At 35.2% G+C, this 18,484-nt stretch overlaps 1 protein-coding gene across 5 annotated transcripts in view; it reads right to left on the reverse strand.

The window, feature by feature from the left end:
- The window catches only part of NAALADL2 (N-acetylated alpha-linked acidic dipeptidase like 2), a 1,576,761-nt gene that overhangs the window by 1,484,187 nt on the left and 74,090 nt on the right, over positions 1-18,484 (reverse strand). For all 5 annotated transcript variants that reach the window (XM_061415500.1, XM_061415503.1, XM_061415502.1 and 2 more), the window contains one exon: positions 1,418-1,480. The gene's annotated coding sequence lies outside the window, so the exon portion shown is untranslated. The remainder of the gene's footprint in view (positions 1-1,417; positions 1,481-18,484) is intronic.

The raw sequence follows: 18,484 nt of genomic DNA on the forward strand, positions 1-18,484 counted from the left end.
GATTTGAAGAAAATGTTCAGTATCAGATGAAGTCTTTCCAATTTAATGGCTACCGTTCAGAATTATGTCTGCATTCCTTGATGTGGTTCAGAAGGACATTCTTGAGGTACCCCTTCCTGAATTATTTAGACATACCTCCCTATCTTAAACACTATAAGTCAGATACCATAACTATTTTGTAACCAAAATTTAATATCTTCCACATTTGTCCTTAAGAATTTATCTCTAGCCCGACTTAGAGGTCCAGTTTATTCCTCACTTTGTATCCCATGCTTACCTGTACTGTTTTCAGAACATCACATAATGCTGTACCTGTCTATTTTCTTGACTGATTGCCACTGATCTGTAAGTCCCTGAGAAAAAGATACTTATTCTTCACCATTATGTCCTCAGTGTAAGTAGCTTACGCTTAGTAGGTGCTCAATAAATATCTGTTGCATGAATGAGTGAATTGCTTCAACTTCTGTTTTACAAGAGAAACAGAATATTGCTAAATGATTCATTCCATTATCTTTTAAGTAGAAAGCTACAAGCGTGCATGTATATGTGCTCAGTCATGTCTGACTCTTTGCAACCCCATGGACAGTAGCTCACCAGGCTCCTTGTTCATGGGCATTTTCCAGGCAAGACTACTAGAATAAGTTGCTATTTCCTCCTCCAGAGGTAGAAAGCTAAATAATCCCAAATGATCCATGATGTATAACTAAATATACTGATTAAAATCTCTTAAAGTATAATTATATATTTACTTTTCTTTAATATACACAATGAAAATAACAACTGCTAGCAATTTCTAATTAGTTTCTCTTTTTTCAAATCCATATTAACTTAGGATTCAAAAATCAGTGTGATACATTTATATAAGCTAAACATATAATTGTACAGCATAGTGTTCAGCTATACACAGTGTACAGCATGGCTCTGAGTAAGTCCTCACTAATGTCAGCATGACAGTAGTAATACCAATGGACCAGTTTATGGTGATGGCGATAAAGAATGTGTATCAACAATGTTATATATAAGTCATTTGAAAGACATGTATCCAAGATAATATTATAAAGAAAGAAGGATAAAAATTTGGACATCTATCTATTTCAAGATATAGGAAAAGCATAATCACATGTCTTTTTTCCAAGTAATTGTTATTGGCATTATTCTTACACTAAGCATGATAATAACAAATTATTGCATTAGGAAGGAGAATGTGAATTATAGTCGCATAATTTTACGATACTCCATAGGGCATAGAATAATTCTCTCTAACGTCCAAAAATGCAAGCAAACAATATTGACATCGAAATGCTTTTTGACAAAAACAGCCATTACAGAGAAAAAGAGATAAAAAAAGGTTTTTATACTCTCAACTCCTCAAACCATTTTACAAATATTTATAAAATGTCACCAATAGAGGGCTTACCTGAGGTCAAGTGAAAGAGGCCCTAAACCATCAAAAGCTATTTCCAATGTCCAGCTGGGAGATCTAAAACAGAGAGTAACAAAGACAGTTTATGACAAAGCTGACACACAGTATTCTGGAAGGAGTGAAATCAATTGTGACATTTTTCATTTATTTGTAAATGCCTCTTTGGCAGTACACTCCCTCAAAACGACAGTTGCTTCTTACAGAAGAGGGGAGGTGATGGTAAAATACAGGAATCCTGACAGTTGCTTTAATGAGATTCTGCTTTAGGGCTATTCTAACACTTTTCTCAACAAGGAGCCTGCCCTTCATTTTCAATATCATAACTCAGTAATTTGGAAAATGTTATCTCTGTGAAAACTAAACCAGTCAGTCCTTATTAGCTATTGTTCAGTTGATTTTCCTCTTGTCTTTCAATTAGAAGAAAACATTCTAAAGCAAGTATCTAAATAAATGTCAGCCATACAGACCAATTATGTCTTTTATTAAAAAAGTACTCTTTTATCAAAAACAGTAATATGGTGTGTGATTGAACAACTCAAGACACACTTTCCAGTAACTCAATATTTGTTTGAAAATATCACAGAGTACAATATAAGATATATTTTAAAGACTTTACTTTCTATGTTTTAACAAGCTCCTCTGGAAAAGGAAATTATTGCCAAGGTAGTTTCACTAGTCTTAAAAATTTGAGCAACTCCAAATTAAGCAGTCTAAAGATTCCACTTCATGTATTTATTCAATTTTCCTTTGATCATATATTAAGTGTTTGGTGCAAAGTAACTGTCCTCAGCCCATTTCTTTAAAAAATGTAAATTATACTGTGCAAGGAAAATACAATCTAATACAGGGTAGCCCAGTATCTATCACCTATTAGTCAACCAATAGATATTTACTGAACTGATAAGCTGCACAAAATCAAATCTTTGTGCATAGCAAAACACATTTTGGCATTTCACTGCATTATGGATTCAAATTCTAGATCACAGAGAAATGAACTAAATAAGAAACCTCAGAGACATAACAAACTTTCTGGGTTCCAATTTGCTTTTCTATGAAATAGAGTTGGTACTATTTACTGCCTGTGATTTCTGTAATGATTAAATAAATGTTGGGGCAGGAATAAAGCACCTAGCACAAGTTCTTGGCTCATAATATGTTGTTAATAAACAATAGTTATTATAATTACAAGGTTTTACTTTGACCAGAACAAATAACATCTTTCTCAAATATAACAACAAAAGTAGCAACAATAAATAAGTGGAAGGAGGGAACCATGGCTGTAAGAATTCTAAGATAAAACCTTTAGTTCTATCTCTTCCCTCTGTGAAACTCAGCTCTCTCATCACAAAAATGGAACTAATGTTCCTACCTTTACATAAAACACCATCTCTGCTTGGCTGTGAAGGCTGTCTGGGTATTTAAGTACCCAAACATCATGCATTCTCAGAAAATGTTCACTGACCATGGCAGTGAACATCATCTCAGGTTGGCAGATTAACTGTGGTCTAAGATTTGTGTTGGTAACCTTACTCTGATGGTCGCTGGTAACTTCAGGTACTGCTTAGTAGAGATGGAAAACTGCTCGAGCAGCTAACGTATGCAAACTCATGAAGGTTTTTGTTTCTTTATTCTATCCTCAATTACCTAGTGCAGTGGTTCTCAAACTTAAAATTACCAGGAACATTTTTGTAAAATGTTAATATCTATGTGCAACCCAACACAAGTAAATCAACATATTTTTTTAAAGGCTTTCCAGGTAATTCTAATGTGCAGCTAGGGTTTAGAAGCACCAGCCTAAATGCTGATGCTGTTTCTCCCACAGACGCTACTGGCTTCCTACCCACTGCTTTCTCTTCTTTACAGCCCTGATTCATCTTAGGTGTCTATATTTTTTCCCCAAACAGCTCTGAGGAGGTTGATTATGCCCAAGTTCAAGACAACTCTGATTAGACTCAGCCAATCATAGTGAACCCATATCCTTTGCCAGGAACTGATTTAAGGGTATATAGGTTACCCATATCTAGTCAACAAGATGGGAGGAAAGGTATTTTGGGGCTTTGAGCAAAGTTTTCCACCTTCCTAACAAAATTTTTTTTTCCTGCTGTTGTATATGGATATGATTCCTAGAACCACTTTACTCATCTTGAAAACATGAAGAAAGTTAATATTAGGACATAGGTAACATCTTGAGAATGGCAGAGAAGGGTAGAAACAGATTCTGCGACAATGTCATTCAGCTACTGAATTAATTTGTCCAACTTCTTGAATTATCATGTAAAATAAATTCAAATAGCATCAAAGTACTTTTATTTTTACACAGCATCACAAAAAATATTAAATAAGAAAAAATCTATATCCCAAGCTTAAGTTTAGCTCAAAGATGTCTTTGTTTATACTTTTAAAGCCTTTATGAACTAAACCAACTAGTGAAAAATACCAATTTTTCTTAAAAACTAAATAGTGTCAGTTTTATTGAAGTGGCTTTATAGCACTTATTTTTACTAAGAAATATTGTATTGTAATATACATAAGAAATTTAATATGGATCCTGTCACTCAAATATTTTTCAGCAGTACTAATTTGTGCTAATCTTTATACACACACAATGTAAAATATTAAATATATTTTTTCACATCATATATATAAATATATACAGATATTTGCTTTTTTAAATTGTTGCCAATGATCTGGTGCTTAAAATAAAGAATATGAGGTTTTTTAATAATCACAATAACCCCATCATTTCCCAATAATTGTTCTTCTCCTTGTAATAGATTCTATGCATAACTTGCATTTCTTTCAAGTAGCAGATCTTACTATCAAAGGTCCATATTTTATAATTTTTATCCTTTTACTAGAGCAGTTATTTCCTAACTTCAGAGAATACTGGGAATACTTTGGAAAGACACTTTACTATCAACCACACAGCTGGAATGAGATTAAAAGGAATCTGTTCCAAGATCTACAATGGAGATTTAAAGTGGCACAGGCTGTATTGTATCACCATGCTCCAGTCTGCCAGTTTAAAACCTGATTTCTTCCAAACTCTCTAAGTTCTTTTGTGTTGTTTTCTCTCTCTCCATCCCATCTGCAATTTCTATAATATTTATGCGACAATAAAAAAAAATCACCAGAACTTTTGTGGGAAGGGGGAAAATATTAGACTGCCCTTAGCAGGTAGAGAAGGAAATGGCAGCCCACTCCAGTATTCTTGCCTGGAGAATCCCAGGGACAGGGGAGCCATCTATGGGGTCGCACAGAGTCAGACACGACTGAAGCGACAGCAGCGACAGCAGCAGCAGCAGCGGCAGCAGGTGGTATTTGGTAGATAAAGAAGACAGTATCATGTATTAGGAGTCTTAGCTTTTGGGAGCCAGCAGAGATGATCAGATGGGGAAAATAGGAAGTAGAGCTGATGGGGGGCTCCATGATAAAGTGATCTCTTCCTACACAACCCACCAAATCTGTAATGTACAAACTGTCATGGCAAGTTTAATATGATGGATTTATTGTGAAAGCCAATAGGGGATATAATTTTGGTGCAGGACCAAGTGAATGTAAAACGCTGAAACAAAGTGGGTTCCACGAGCAGAAAAAGAGTGCTGGAAAAAAAGAAACTCTGAGAACATTCTCCTCCCCAGAAGAGATTTGAGTGTAAAACAGTTACGCAAGCCAATTTTCCCTCAGTAGCTTGGAAAACCTCAATGTACATTTTATCTCCCTCACTATTCTATGAGCTCCTGAGATCAATGCTGCCTTTTACTCTTTGAATCATAACAGAACTCAATAAATGAACTTGGGCAAGCTCCTCCAAAACAGTCTTTGTCCCTCCTAACTCCCAAATTTAAGCAAGTTCTGTATGCAAATTTCCTTTTCTACCCAAAATATTTTTTTATTATTTTTATTTTTATTTAATCTTGGCTGTACTAAGTCTCTGTTGTTTTGCACAGACTTTTTCTAGTTGTGGCAAACAGAAGCCATTCTTTGTTAAGGTGCTCAGGATTCTACTTGCAGTGGCTTCTCTCATTGCAGAACATAGGCTTTAGGTATGCAGCTCCCATGCTCTAGAGCTCAGGCTCAGTGGTTGTGGAATATGAGCTTAGTTGCTCCACAGCATGTGGGATCTTCTCAGATCACAGATAGAATCTGTGTCCCCAGCATTGGCAGGTCAATTATTTACCACTGAGCTACCAGGGAAGTTCCTACCAAAGATATGAATAAGACCAATGTCTCAATAATGCTAAGAATTTGGCAGAGCTGAAAATCTCATGGACAACTTTAGTTCAGGGTCAAATTTGTATCTCCAGATCACTTACTGCTTTGTCAAAGATACAGAATAGCTTCCACCACTCAAGCCCTGGTCTTAACACAGTTCCTTGACAACTGCTACTAGATAATAAGAGTAAGAAATATTCCCAAAAGTGTAGAATGTTTTCCTGAATGTCATCTGGGAGCTCTAAGATCCATTTCTGGTATCTTTTGCTCTCTGCAAAAGATGGGAGCTTCTAAAGTTATAGCAATAGATCTGCATGGTTTAAAGTATCATAGGTGCTTGTGTCTGTCTTCAATCCTCCTCCTCCAAAGATAAGTACCTGACATCATCTCTGCAGGGACTTTCACAAAGTAGAGACTTAATAAATGTCTGGCACACTGAACTAAATTATAAATGAAGCACCTATTGTTTGCTGTTTTTATTTATACCATAACTATCCTTAGATAATGAATTCATTTATCTTTTGAAGCACTAAAATACAACCACTGGTATCAGATATACAACCATTAAGATTGGATATTTTATTTCAGAAGTATAAAAATCAACACTGGTCTTAAAAAGTTCTACAGATTTTTAGGAAGAATTTAATATTTTGAAGTTTATTTCTGACGGCAAGTCTCTATTTCTTGTAACTTCCATTTCATTCATAGAAATATATGAGATGTCTTAAGAACCATTGGTATTTCAATTGTAAATATTAAGGAAGTTGTATTGTAATGCAGGCAGGTAATCCTAAAGCCCAGCAGAGCAATAATGATTAACAACACAGTCTAGAGGGAGTGTAAATTTTAATACCGTCACCCATAAAATCCATGTTTCAAAGGTTACAAAACAGAATCAAGTTTACCAAAAAGCAAATAAATCAAATAAATCATTTTGTTTAGTGGTTTCTTATTTTATCTCTGACTTTTTAAATAATCAGCATCATCTCCCCAGAGCAGGTAAACTATCCTCACCTGCAAATGCACTATGCTGCTGCTGCTGCTAAGTCGCTTCAGTCATGTCTGACTCTGTGCGACCCCATAGACAGCAGCCCACCAGGCTCCGCCGTCCCTGGGATTCTCCAGGCAAGAACACTGGAGTGGGTTGCCATTGCCTTCTCCAATGCATGAAAGTGAAAAGTGAAAGTGAAGTCGCTCAGTCCTGTCCGACTCTTCGAGACCCCATGGACTGCAGCCTTCCGGGCTCCTCCACCCGTGGGATTTTCCAGGCAAGAGTACTGGAGTGGGGTGCCATTGCCTTCTCCATTAATGACACTAATGGAAATTAATAATTTCATGATAGCCTTTTTGTTTTAAAGTTTTTTAATACCCATAGTCTTGTCTTTTTTCAAGTCTCATGAACAATAAGTCAATGTGCTTAATTTCAATTACTTCAACAAATTTGTCATTTCACAAAATAAGGTGATCATACAAGAGATGAATCAGTTGTACTATTCAATATTTTAATAGTCACATTTTCTATGTTTGTGATAACTTGTAATTTATATAAGGCTATTTCTATAAATCTAAACGTGCTATGAGTGTTTATAATCTAAAGGAAAGGAAAAGACTAACACATGAAACAGTAGTCATATTTAACCCATACTATTGATGCTCTTCAGAAAACCTAGTGAGGAGAGGTAATCTTCTCTGAAGAGAAAGTATGAAATATCAAGTTGGAATAAGCTCTTGTGGGTGTATTTAAATCTATCTGCTTTAGAGATTAGCAAATGTTTTTTCCTCTAAAGGTCCAGATCATAAATATATTCTTGGCTTTGCTGAATATATGGTCTCTGTTGTGCCTATTCAGTTTTATGCTGCAAGGTGAAGTCATAGTGTGTAAACACATTTGCATGGTTGCATATGTTCCAATAAAACTTTTTTTGAAAACAGCTGGAGTTGAGAACTAGAGTTGGCTTGGGGGACATAACTTGACAATTCCCAGTCAGGTTCATCATTGAGAAGTTATGCATCCCATTTTCAAAATGAAATAGAAGGCATGAAAAGGATGGAGGCCAAGTGGAATGTTTTTGTTGATATACCCTGAATTCCCAGAACACCCAAAATACTTATACTTGAATGTAATTTCAATGAAATAGGATACATGCTTTGCTAACCATTGTTCTACAATATCCATGCAAATTCCTCCCTACATTAGGACTGATTCTTTAGAACCTGCCAACCACATAAATCTCTTCCTAAGTTTCTGTCATTGAATTTCCTTGACAACAGAGTTAGCTGTGACCAAAGAGTTTGCACATCAAATTTGATAATTAAAAGTTGAATTGCATTTTTAAATAAAAGTAAAATCCTTTTATTATCACTCAGTTGTGCCCAATTTTCTACTGCTTTCCTAGAAATCAATATTTAACTACAAAAGAAAGTAGAATAGAACACACTTATTAAGTACAAGTATCCTGAAACATCATGACAACTTCCTTTCACTCCATCCTCCATCATGGAATACTTCACAGCACATTCAAAATTCTGAACAGAAATGCTAACAATTGTCATGTGCTTCTCAGTTATTTCAGTAATAAAAGACTAAGAAAAATTTCAGTGTTACAAAATGCATCACTAAACATGAGTTAGCTATTTTAAAATGTCACTTATTAAAATTTACTTCTCCCTAATATTATTTCTTTTAGAAAAGTTATGAAAAGTGACTAATAGTTAATAAATATTGATTAATTACTGTATGTCAGGCAGTATGTCATGTTTTACATTTATTAAATCATTTAATAATCAAGCATATAATCATGCAGATACTATTTTTACTCTTATTATACAATGATGAAGAAACTGTGCTTGTACAAAATCACAGGGTTTCTAAGAAGCAGAGCTAGTATTTGAAAGCAGGAGTTCTAGGCTCCGAGTGCTAATGAGGTTAAGGCCTTGATTCAGTGTCTGCACAGGAATGCTAGTCTCCTGGTACAGTGAGTATACCATACATTCTGTCTGAGAAATATCATTACTGACAGAGGATGATGAAATAAGAGATGGAGGTGAACACAGAGACATACAAGCCAAAAGTGGTAGAAAGTGAGAGACGAGATCCAAATATCATTTATTCAACAAACGTTACAGGTCAGTAATCCTCCTTACAAACAGGACAAACGTATTTATTTCAGCTTGGAATCAGATCGGTCTCATTAAATTCTTGCTCTACTACCTCCCAGGTAGTTTTTCTATTACTTGCTTAAAATTTCTGAAACAAAATCTTCTGACATAAAATGAGAATAAGAACCCAGATTGTTTTCCAAGGATGTTATGAAGATTAAATGAGCTCATGAGGGCTTGATACATACTGCATGCCCTCAAGATGGTAGCTACTATTATCATTCAGGGTTTTGTTCTTTTTTAAATGTAAGTATCAAACAATATGTTAAAAGTTAAAAATGTATCCAGTCATTTGAATGGCCTGTCCATATAACTTTCAGCTTCTCAAAATTTGTTGATTATCTACCATGTGCTAAACCTTATTAGAAAAAAAAAAAAAACTCAGTTGTGGTTAGTCATAAAGACAAACTCTCTACAAAATTGATTTTTTCACTTTCATCTGAAGATATTACATGTACACAACTGTTAAGACATTATTTCAATCCACATAGCTTCCTACCTTGTCTATGGCTATCCCTTCCTGAGGGATAGCTTCACAGGGTCAAGAAGGCTGAACACCCTCTCTTATCATCATCCACTTATTTCAAATGATTTCATCCATTTTTCCCAAAGTACCATAAAAATATCATCATTTTAGAACTGTCTATACATTCCTTGATACACCAAAGATAGCATTAGGATGCCATCTGATGTACTCATCATTAAATGAGGAGGTGGTGGCAACTGTATTTTAATGTAGTCAAATCATACTCCAGTAAAATTTTTAATATATGATGCTAGTAACTATGTAACACTGGGAATAATCATTAAAAAAAAACAGATCATATTTCAAGCAGCTTTTCTTAATTCAAAGGAGGGAAAAAAGAGATAGACATGGACGATACAGGAAGAAAGAGAACACCTATATTCATAAAAAGTTATTTTATAATTTCCCCTTAAGAGAATTGTTTGAATAGACATTTTTCCAAAGAAGACATAAAAGTGGCCAAAGGCACATGAAAAGATGCTCAACATAACTATCAGGGAAATGGAAAGAAAAATTTCCATGAGCTATGATTTCACACCTGTTATTAATAGAATGGTTATAACCAAAAAGACAAGAAATAAGTGTGAGTGAGGATATAGGAAAAGGAGAACAAATATTTGTGCTCTGTCAGTTGGAATATAAATTGGAAAACAGAATAGAAGCAACACAAAAATTTTTTAAAAGATCTACCATATTAGCCAGCAATTCTTTTGGGGCATTTATGCCAAGAAAATTAAAATACTAAAGCTAAAGATATATATGCACTCTCATGTTCACTCCAGCACTGTTTACAATAGCCAAGAGAAGGAAACAACTTAAGTGTGCAGTAAGAGATAAACAAATATTAAAACGTGTCACACACACTAGAATATTTTTCAGACCAAAAAAAAAAAATTGAGTGTGATTTGTTGCCACACAAAAAAGTGTTACCATTTGTGACAACATGGACAGAACTTAAAGATATTATGCTAACTGAAATAAGTCAGAAAGAGAAAGACAGATACCACATGATCTCACTTATATGTGGAATCTAAAAGCAAAAAACTAAAACAAACCAAAAAGAAAAAAAAAGCACACGGATATAGTGAACAAGTTGGTGGTTGCCCGAGGTGCAGCGGTCAGGAGGAGTGGCTAACAGGTTAAAAGGTTCAAAATTTCAATTATAAAATTACTAGGTCATGGGGAAGAGATGCACAACATGGTTACCATGGTAAATAATACTGTATTGCATATTTGAAAGTAGCTAGGAGAGTAGACCTTGAAAGTTCTCACAAGAAAAAAACTTTCCCACAAGAAAAAAATGCTTGCAAATATGCATGGTGAACAAATGCTGACTTACTGTGGTGATAATTTTGCAATACATACAATAACAAATCATTAAACTATACACCTGAAACTATTAAAATGTTACAGCAATTATGGTATATCACTTATCCCTCAAAAGAAAGAGAATAATGTACCTATTGGATTCTTTCTACTTTGTTCATGAACTGAATTTTAAAAGGGAGAAAAAGTAATGTTACAGAACAATATGATTGTGGTTGCTAAAATAGTAAGATATATAATTAGATTTTTATATTTAAGCACAAGTTGGCAATGACCTAGCAAATATATGAATAGCAAAGTTATAAATAAGGAAAAAGACACTTCTCCACAGATGAGGCAGTGTTAAGCCTCAGGTGGGTTAATGGGATTAGCTCCAGCAGGCAGCAAATCCCATGAGATAGAATTTATCTTCCATCTATTTTCAGTTCATCCAGCTGGTACAGAGCAGTTCTTTTTCCTGTCACTCCATTGTTGTCATCTGTCTTAGGTTCAGTTTTCAAACTTAAACTATCTATTACATCTTTGTTACAGGAAAGCTTAAACAAAGTGCGTTTGTATAAGAGATGCAGACAAAAATTTAAGAATACTCCATTAGGTGACTATCATCAATCTTTGCTTTTACAGAAAACTTATATGAATTAAGCCAAAATTATACTGAAATGACAGAATGAGTTATGGCTATAAGAATTTGTCTCAAGAAGATGATATATACATATATAAATATAGTTATAACTGATTTGCATTGTTGTATGGCAGAAATCAATACAACATTTTAAAGGAACTATCCTCCAATTAATTAATTTTTTTTTAATATTAGAAAAGATTTTTAAAAATTTTCCTCATGGGATATTCTATGCTTATTCCATTGGTACTGTCATTGTTTAAGCATTTTTAATAAAACAAATGAGAGTTTGTCACACATCAGTCTCATCACTTAACAAGGTTACATTATCGAATCAGGTCCATTTACCTGACAACCAACAAGCCACATACTGTTGCAGCAAAGAACATGTTTATTCACAAAGCAGCCAAGTGAGGAAATGAAAGAACAAATCTCTAATCCGTGTCCCCGACGATAATGGACCCTAGATATTTATGGGATCAAGCTGAGGCATGGGGAACATAAGGAAAAGTGATTAGAGATAAGAAAAAGGTGAGTTAATTATTGTTACGGTTGAGTTCTCAGCCCTCTGATATCAAAAGGTCACCGAGCAGACATTGGTTCATGCCCTGTTGGAGGATCGGTGGTCCTAACTAGTTTTAGCTCCAATTAGATACAGCTGACTCCAAGTTCCCAGAAAGTAACTTGGGCAAAACATATTGTTCAGGCTCTGTGAAGCTTCAAGGACATGCAACAGTTTCATAGCAATGATTAAAGTGAGCTTGATCACCGCAGGCAGGTTACAGGTGTAACCTGTAATTACAGGTGTGATGAATTTAACTGATGATTACCCTTGGTTTCAGTCATCTCTAAGTTTCTGGTTGCTGTTATATGACTACAAAATAGTCCACTCAACGACTAACTCTATTAATACCAAGACAAAGTAGAAGACACATAAGATAATGATTCCATTGTACCATGGGACATATAGAATGACACTATATGTGGCATTTCTTTGAAAGGGATATTAAAAACAAGAAGGAAAGAGAAGAGCAATGAAAGACAGGCAGGAAGCACCAAAACACCAGCCCCACCACACATACACACACACAAACACGCAAGAAAAAAAAAAAAACACTTTTTACTCATCATTCACTCATTTGAACAACTTTGCCAAGGGCTACCCTCAATCTAAATGGTAAAACTTTAGAATGATCTGATATTTCAAAGTCTTACAAAAAAATTACTTCCTTTGAAAATGTTTTTCCCGTGTTTGAGAAAATCTGTATACTAAACATATTCTCCAAGTGTTGGTTTGAATCAGGATTTCTGCTTCTAATAAAACGCTCATTTAATATATTTGATTTGATATGCCTATCTCATGGGTGGCGTGTGTGACTATGTGTGAGAAAGAGACACAGATACAGACAGATAGACACAAACAGAGACTCACAGAGAGAGAACTTGCTGATTCATGTAAATTATGACATACATTTGTAATGTCAGAGCTTTTCATACTCTGGATAGTTCAAATCACTGAGCCTTTATCTTGAGGGAAAAAAAGAAAAGAATACAGAGAGACTTATCGTGTCAGGGCTGCTAATTCTGTTTCTTAAAAAGTTGACCAGGCTTCTAGTCTTTGAAAAGGCAACTGGGACAACCACGTACTCAGTGCAGTCAGAATAGATCTAAACTTTCCTATGGTTTACTCATCCTCTCCTTCACACAGCAAACTGCTGCAGAATAGAGAAAGGGAAGAGGCCTGGGAGGGAGGACCACATTTACAAAGGTCCATAAACAAGAAAAAATAAAAATATCGAAGGAGTTCAAGCTGACTATAGCATGAAATATAAAGAGGAATGGCAAAAGATAAAGTTAGACCTGTAACCAAAGACCAGATAATAAAGGGCTTTAAAAGTGAAAGTGAAGTCACTCAGTCGTGTCTGACTCTTTGGGACCCCATGGACTGTAGCCTATCAGGCTCCTCTGTCCATGGGATTTTCCAGGCAAGAGTGTTGGAGTGGATTGCCATTTCCTTCTCCAGGGCATCTTCCCGACCCAGGAATCGCACCCGGGTCTCCCACATTTCAGGAAGACGCTTTACCGTCTGAGCCACCAGGGAAGCCCAATAAAGGGCCTTAGTGAAAGTGAAAAGTGTTAGTCTCTCAGTCATGGCTGACTCTTTGCCACCCCATGGACTGTAGCCCACCAGGCTCCTCTGTCCATGGGATTTTCTAGGCAAGAATACTGGAGTGGGTTGCTACTGCCTTCTCCAGGGGATCTTCCCAACCCAGGGGTTGAACCAGCATGTCTTATGTCTCCTGCATTGGCAAGCAGATTCTTTAACACTAGCACCACTTTTGAAGCCCAAAGGGCCTTATGGGTCATGTTAAGATGATTAGATTTTATTCTCAGGTTAATGGAGAATCCTTGAAAGATCTAAAGCAGGGCTATGATTTACCTTATAGTTAGGTCATTTCTTTGTCTCAAGTGAGAAATGGATTTGAAATACTAAAAGAACAGAGACCAGTTAGAAAACAGTGTCATTAATGAGATAAAAGATAATGGCAGACTCAACTAAATAGTTGAGATGGATGTGGAGATGGATGTCAACTAGTATAGATGAATGTCAGGTGAATAGAAACAAAAGCTACCAGGGAAGATTTTAACTAGACTTGTTAATTAACTGGTTTGGGGAATAAGGACAGTACAACACACCACGTGGAAACACAGGAAAGGAGATAGACTCAGAGATGTTAAAGGGAGAGAGAGAGATGGTCTCCAAACAGCTATTGTTATGCAAACTGTCAACCTCAGGTCTGGTTTATAGGTTGATGGGTTTTAAAAGTTGGGAATCAAAAATGCTTTTAAAATCATTTTGTACAATATATGGAATTTAGAAAGATGGTAACAATAACCCTGTGTACGAGACAGCAAAAGAGACACTGATGTATAGAACAGTCTTATGGACTCTATGGGAGAGGGAGAGGGTGGGAAGATTTGGGAGAATGGCATTGAAACATGTAAAATATCATGTATGAAACGAGATGCCAGTCCAGGTTCGATGCACGATACTGGATGCTTGGGGCTAGTGCACTGGGATGACCCAGAGGGATGGTATGCGGAGGGAGGAGGGAGGAGGGTTCAGGATGGGGAACACATGTATACCTGTGGCGGATTCATTTTGATATTTGGCAAAACTAATACAATTATGTAAAGTTTAAAAATAAAATAAAATTAAAAAAAAATGAAAGTAATATAAAACACTAAACAAAAAAAAAACAACAAAAAGGCATTTTATATACTCAAAGCCAAATTATACAATAGCTATAATCTATAATTTCACATTTTATACTTTAAATTTTATATTCACAGAATTACGGGGGAATATTAGATTTTATTTATTACCTTTAATCTTATTTTCTTTTCAATTTATCTGCTTCTTTGTGTAAAGAAATGATACCACGTCTCTTTCTAGTTTTAAATGTTCTACTTTCTGTTGAATTAAAATTTAAAGTAAAATTCAGAAAAAAAAATCATTTTGCACAAAATAAACTCTACCTAAAATATTACTAGCAAAGTCTTATTTTTAAACATAAAACTTTAAATCAGAGATCCTAAAGCAATTTATCAGTAGTTGATATGCCAAAAAGTGTTGGTCCATACAGTGGTTTTTAAAAGTTATTTGCTATACTTCAAAAATCAGGAAATTATACACATACACACACACACACACTTTTAGCTTCTCTATAGAATTGGAAGATCTGCAAGCCTGGGCCATCATACTCACATAGTAAAAATTGGTTGAATTTGGTTAACAGAGCACATACTCTCCAGTTTTTTAGGATCACATTCGCTACTTAATTGATTAAGCTCTGGGAAGATGGTGAAGGTCAGGGAAGCTGTAGTCCATAGGGTCCCAAAGAGTCAGACACGACTGAACGACTGAACAACTTTCTCACCAGAATAAAGGCCTTTTGTTAGTTACTAGAGATCATCTTTATACTTCATTTATCTATTTTTACCTACATGGGCTCTAAGCATTTGAGTAATTTTTTAGTGACATTCTGGTTTCAGGAGAAAATCAGTTACGTGACAGAAACATACTAGGAAATACTGAAAGAAACATATTGAAGGACATGAGCAAGTTAATCGAATAATAATCCATTGTACCATCAGTTAAAGAGTAATCACAAGGTATATATTTAGTTTGGTGCCGTGTCACTTTGTACCAATTAGGTCTTATAACTAAAACAAATGTTTTCAAAAAAAAAAAACTTAAAATTTCAGCTTAAAATTTTAAATTCCTCAAAACTAATCCAAAATAAACATCAGCTATTCACTATCTAAATATCTCATCTGGATTTTCTTCAGATATAATTTTTTAAGCTGATTAAGAAAAAAAGAATATAATATGCAGAGTAAAAGCAGAAACACTTGCTATGTTATATTATACCAGGAAAACACCTTAATATATCTATCAACACTATTTTCAATTAAATATAATAAGCAAATACTATTCTCAGATTATGAAAAGGAACTGCTAGGATAATTGTTCTAGAAGTACTACAATTAAAGATGAAACTTCATAATGCTTTATTTTGGCAGTATTTCACTGCCACAGAAAAGCAGTTCCCTCATGTTACATTTAATAATCAGGAGATGATATGTAAATAGTAATACTCTCCACAAAAAAATTCTATAAATCCAAGTCTTAATCAGAATATGAAACTTTGTTAATTTTCTCTAATAATAATGTAGAAAATCAATTAAACTTCAGATTGAAAAAAAAACCACATCCAATATACAGTGAAAGCATATGTATTTAACTATAGGAAAATGACATCCATTTAAAAATTAATTTTAAATTTTAAATACAAAAGAATTTTCAAAATTCATTTATTTTATTTTTTTAATTGAAGTAAGTTGATTTGCAATGTTGTGTTAGTTTCTGGTACATGCCAAAGTGATTCTGTTTTATATTCAGCTTTCTTTTTCATATTCCTATCATTATGGTTATTACAGCACATTGAACACAGTTTCCTGTGCCATACAGCAGGATGTTTGTGTCTACATACATACAGCAGTTTGTGGCTGGTAATACCAAACTCCTTATTTAGCTCTCCTCCCTACCTCTTTTCCATTTGGTAACCATAACTCTGTTTTCTATGTGTGTGAGTCTGTCTTTGTTTTACAAATAAGTTCATCTGCATCTTATTTTAGATTTCACATAAATGTGATAGCATATGATATTTGTTTTTCTCTCTATTACTTACTTCACTTAGTATGATAATCTCTAGATCTTCCATATTGTGGTTAATGGCATTAATTTATTCTTTTTATGACTGAGTAGTATTCCATTGTATATACATATATCACACCTTCTTTATCCATTCATCTGTTGATGAACATTTAGGTTGCTTCCATGTCTTCGCTACTGTAAATAGTGCTGCATTTAACATTAGGGTACATGTATCTTTTTGAAGTATAGTTTTGCCTGGATGTATGCTCAGGGGTCGGAGAAGGCAATGGCAACCCACTCCAGTACTCTTGCCTGGAAAATCCCATGAGCAGAGGAGCCTGGTGGGCTGCAGTCCATGGGGTCACTAAGAAGTAGGACACGACTGAGCAACTTCACTTTCACTTTTCACTTTCATGCATTGGAGAAGGAAATGGCAACCCACTCCAGTGTTCTTGCCTGGAGAATCCCAGGGACAAGGGGGCCTGGTGGGCTGCCGTCCACGAGGTCGCACAGAGTCGGACACGACTGAAGCAACTTAGCAGCAGCAGCAGCAGCAGCAGCATGCCCAAGGGTGGGACTGTTGGATGATATGGCAACTGTACTTTAAATTTTGTAAGGAACCTCCATAGTGCTGTATGAATTTACATTCCCACTAACAGTGTAAAGAGATCCCTTTTCTCCACACCCTTTCCAGCATTTGTTATTTGTAGAGTTTCTAGCGATGGTCATTCTGACTGGTGTGAGGTGGTACCTCATTGTAGTTTCAAATTGCATTTATTTTTTAATAACCTGAGAAACAATTTGAAATTTGTAATCATATTGTTAAATATTAGGCTTTCAAATTAATTCATTTCTTGATTTTTTTTCTCAAATTTCATAATGAAATTGCTATTCTTTGGATGTATAACAACATTACAGAAATGACAAGTTTGACTTTTGTTCCCATTAATCACTAAAACATACCTTTTATAACTTTCCCTTAACTTTTATAGAGTGAAAAATTTATAGAAATTGAGCAAAAACAGAACTGTATATCACAGAGGTTGTTCCAAATTATATATACCTCTGATTTTAAGCAAAGTAATATAAAAAATAAGCCACTTTTATTAGAAAACAGTATACCAGTCAATTTTTATCATTTTTATTCAGTGAACACTTTCATAGGAAGCCTTTCAAATTAATCCAAAGGAAAAACAACTCTTGGTTAATAAAGTAGAATTATCAGGTAGGACTAAAGTGTCTACAAACAGAAGGTGAGCTTCTGGGCACTGCTGCTGCTGCTGCTGCTGCTGCATCGCTTCAGTCATGTCCGACTCTGTGCAACCAAATAGATGGCAGCCCATCAGGCTCCACCATCCTGGGATTCTCCAGGCAAGAACACTGGAGTGGGTTGCCATTTCCTTCTCCAATGCATGAAAGTGAAAAGTGAAAGTGAAGTCACTCAGTCATGTCCGACTCTTAGCGAACCCATGGACTGCAGCCTACCGGCTCCTCCGTCCATGAGATTTTCCAGGCAAGAGTACTGGAGTAGGGTGCCATTGCCTTCTCCGACTGGGCACTGATGTCCAACTGTTAATTTCCTTTCTTTCCAGAGGGGAAAAAAATAGCATCTCCAGGAAGGTAATATTTTCTTTCATAAATACAGTAGTGGGTTAAAAGGGGTAGATGCATAACTGACTATCAGATATCAGATGATATCTGACCATAGACTATATTTAAAATACAATTACTAAATACCATTAAATAAGCAAAAATAAGATTGCTATCAGAGTGCTAACAAGAAGCAATGTCAATATTTTAGAGGCACTTGCTCCAGCACTGTAACATTTATAGTTCCAGTAAGAGAAAACAAATGGAGACAGTAAAGAAAGTATGACCACTAAAATGTAGTTTTGTTTGCCACTGTAGATGAGTATGAAAATCAGTAATAAATGTCCTATGGCATTCTGGTAGTAAAAGAGGTACACAGCTCAACCTGTTATTTTTATCTCT

Source organism: Bos javanicus, chromosome 1 (assembly GCF_032452875.1).
Source record: "Bos javanicus breed banteng chromosome 1, ARS-OSU_banteng_1.0, whole genome shotgun sequence".
NCBI lineage: Eukaryota > Metazoa > Chordata > Mammalia > Artiodactyla > Bovidae > Bos > Bos javanicus.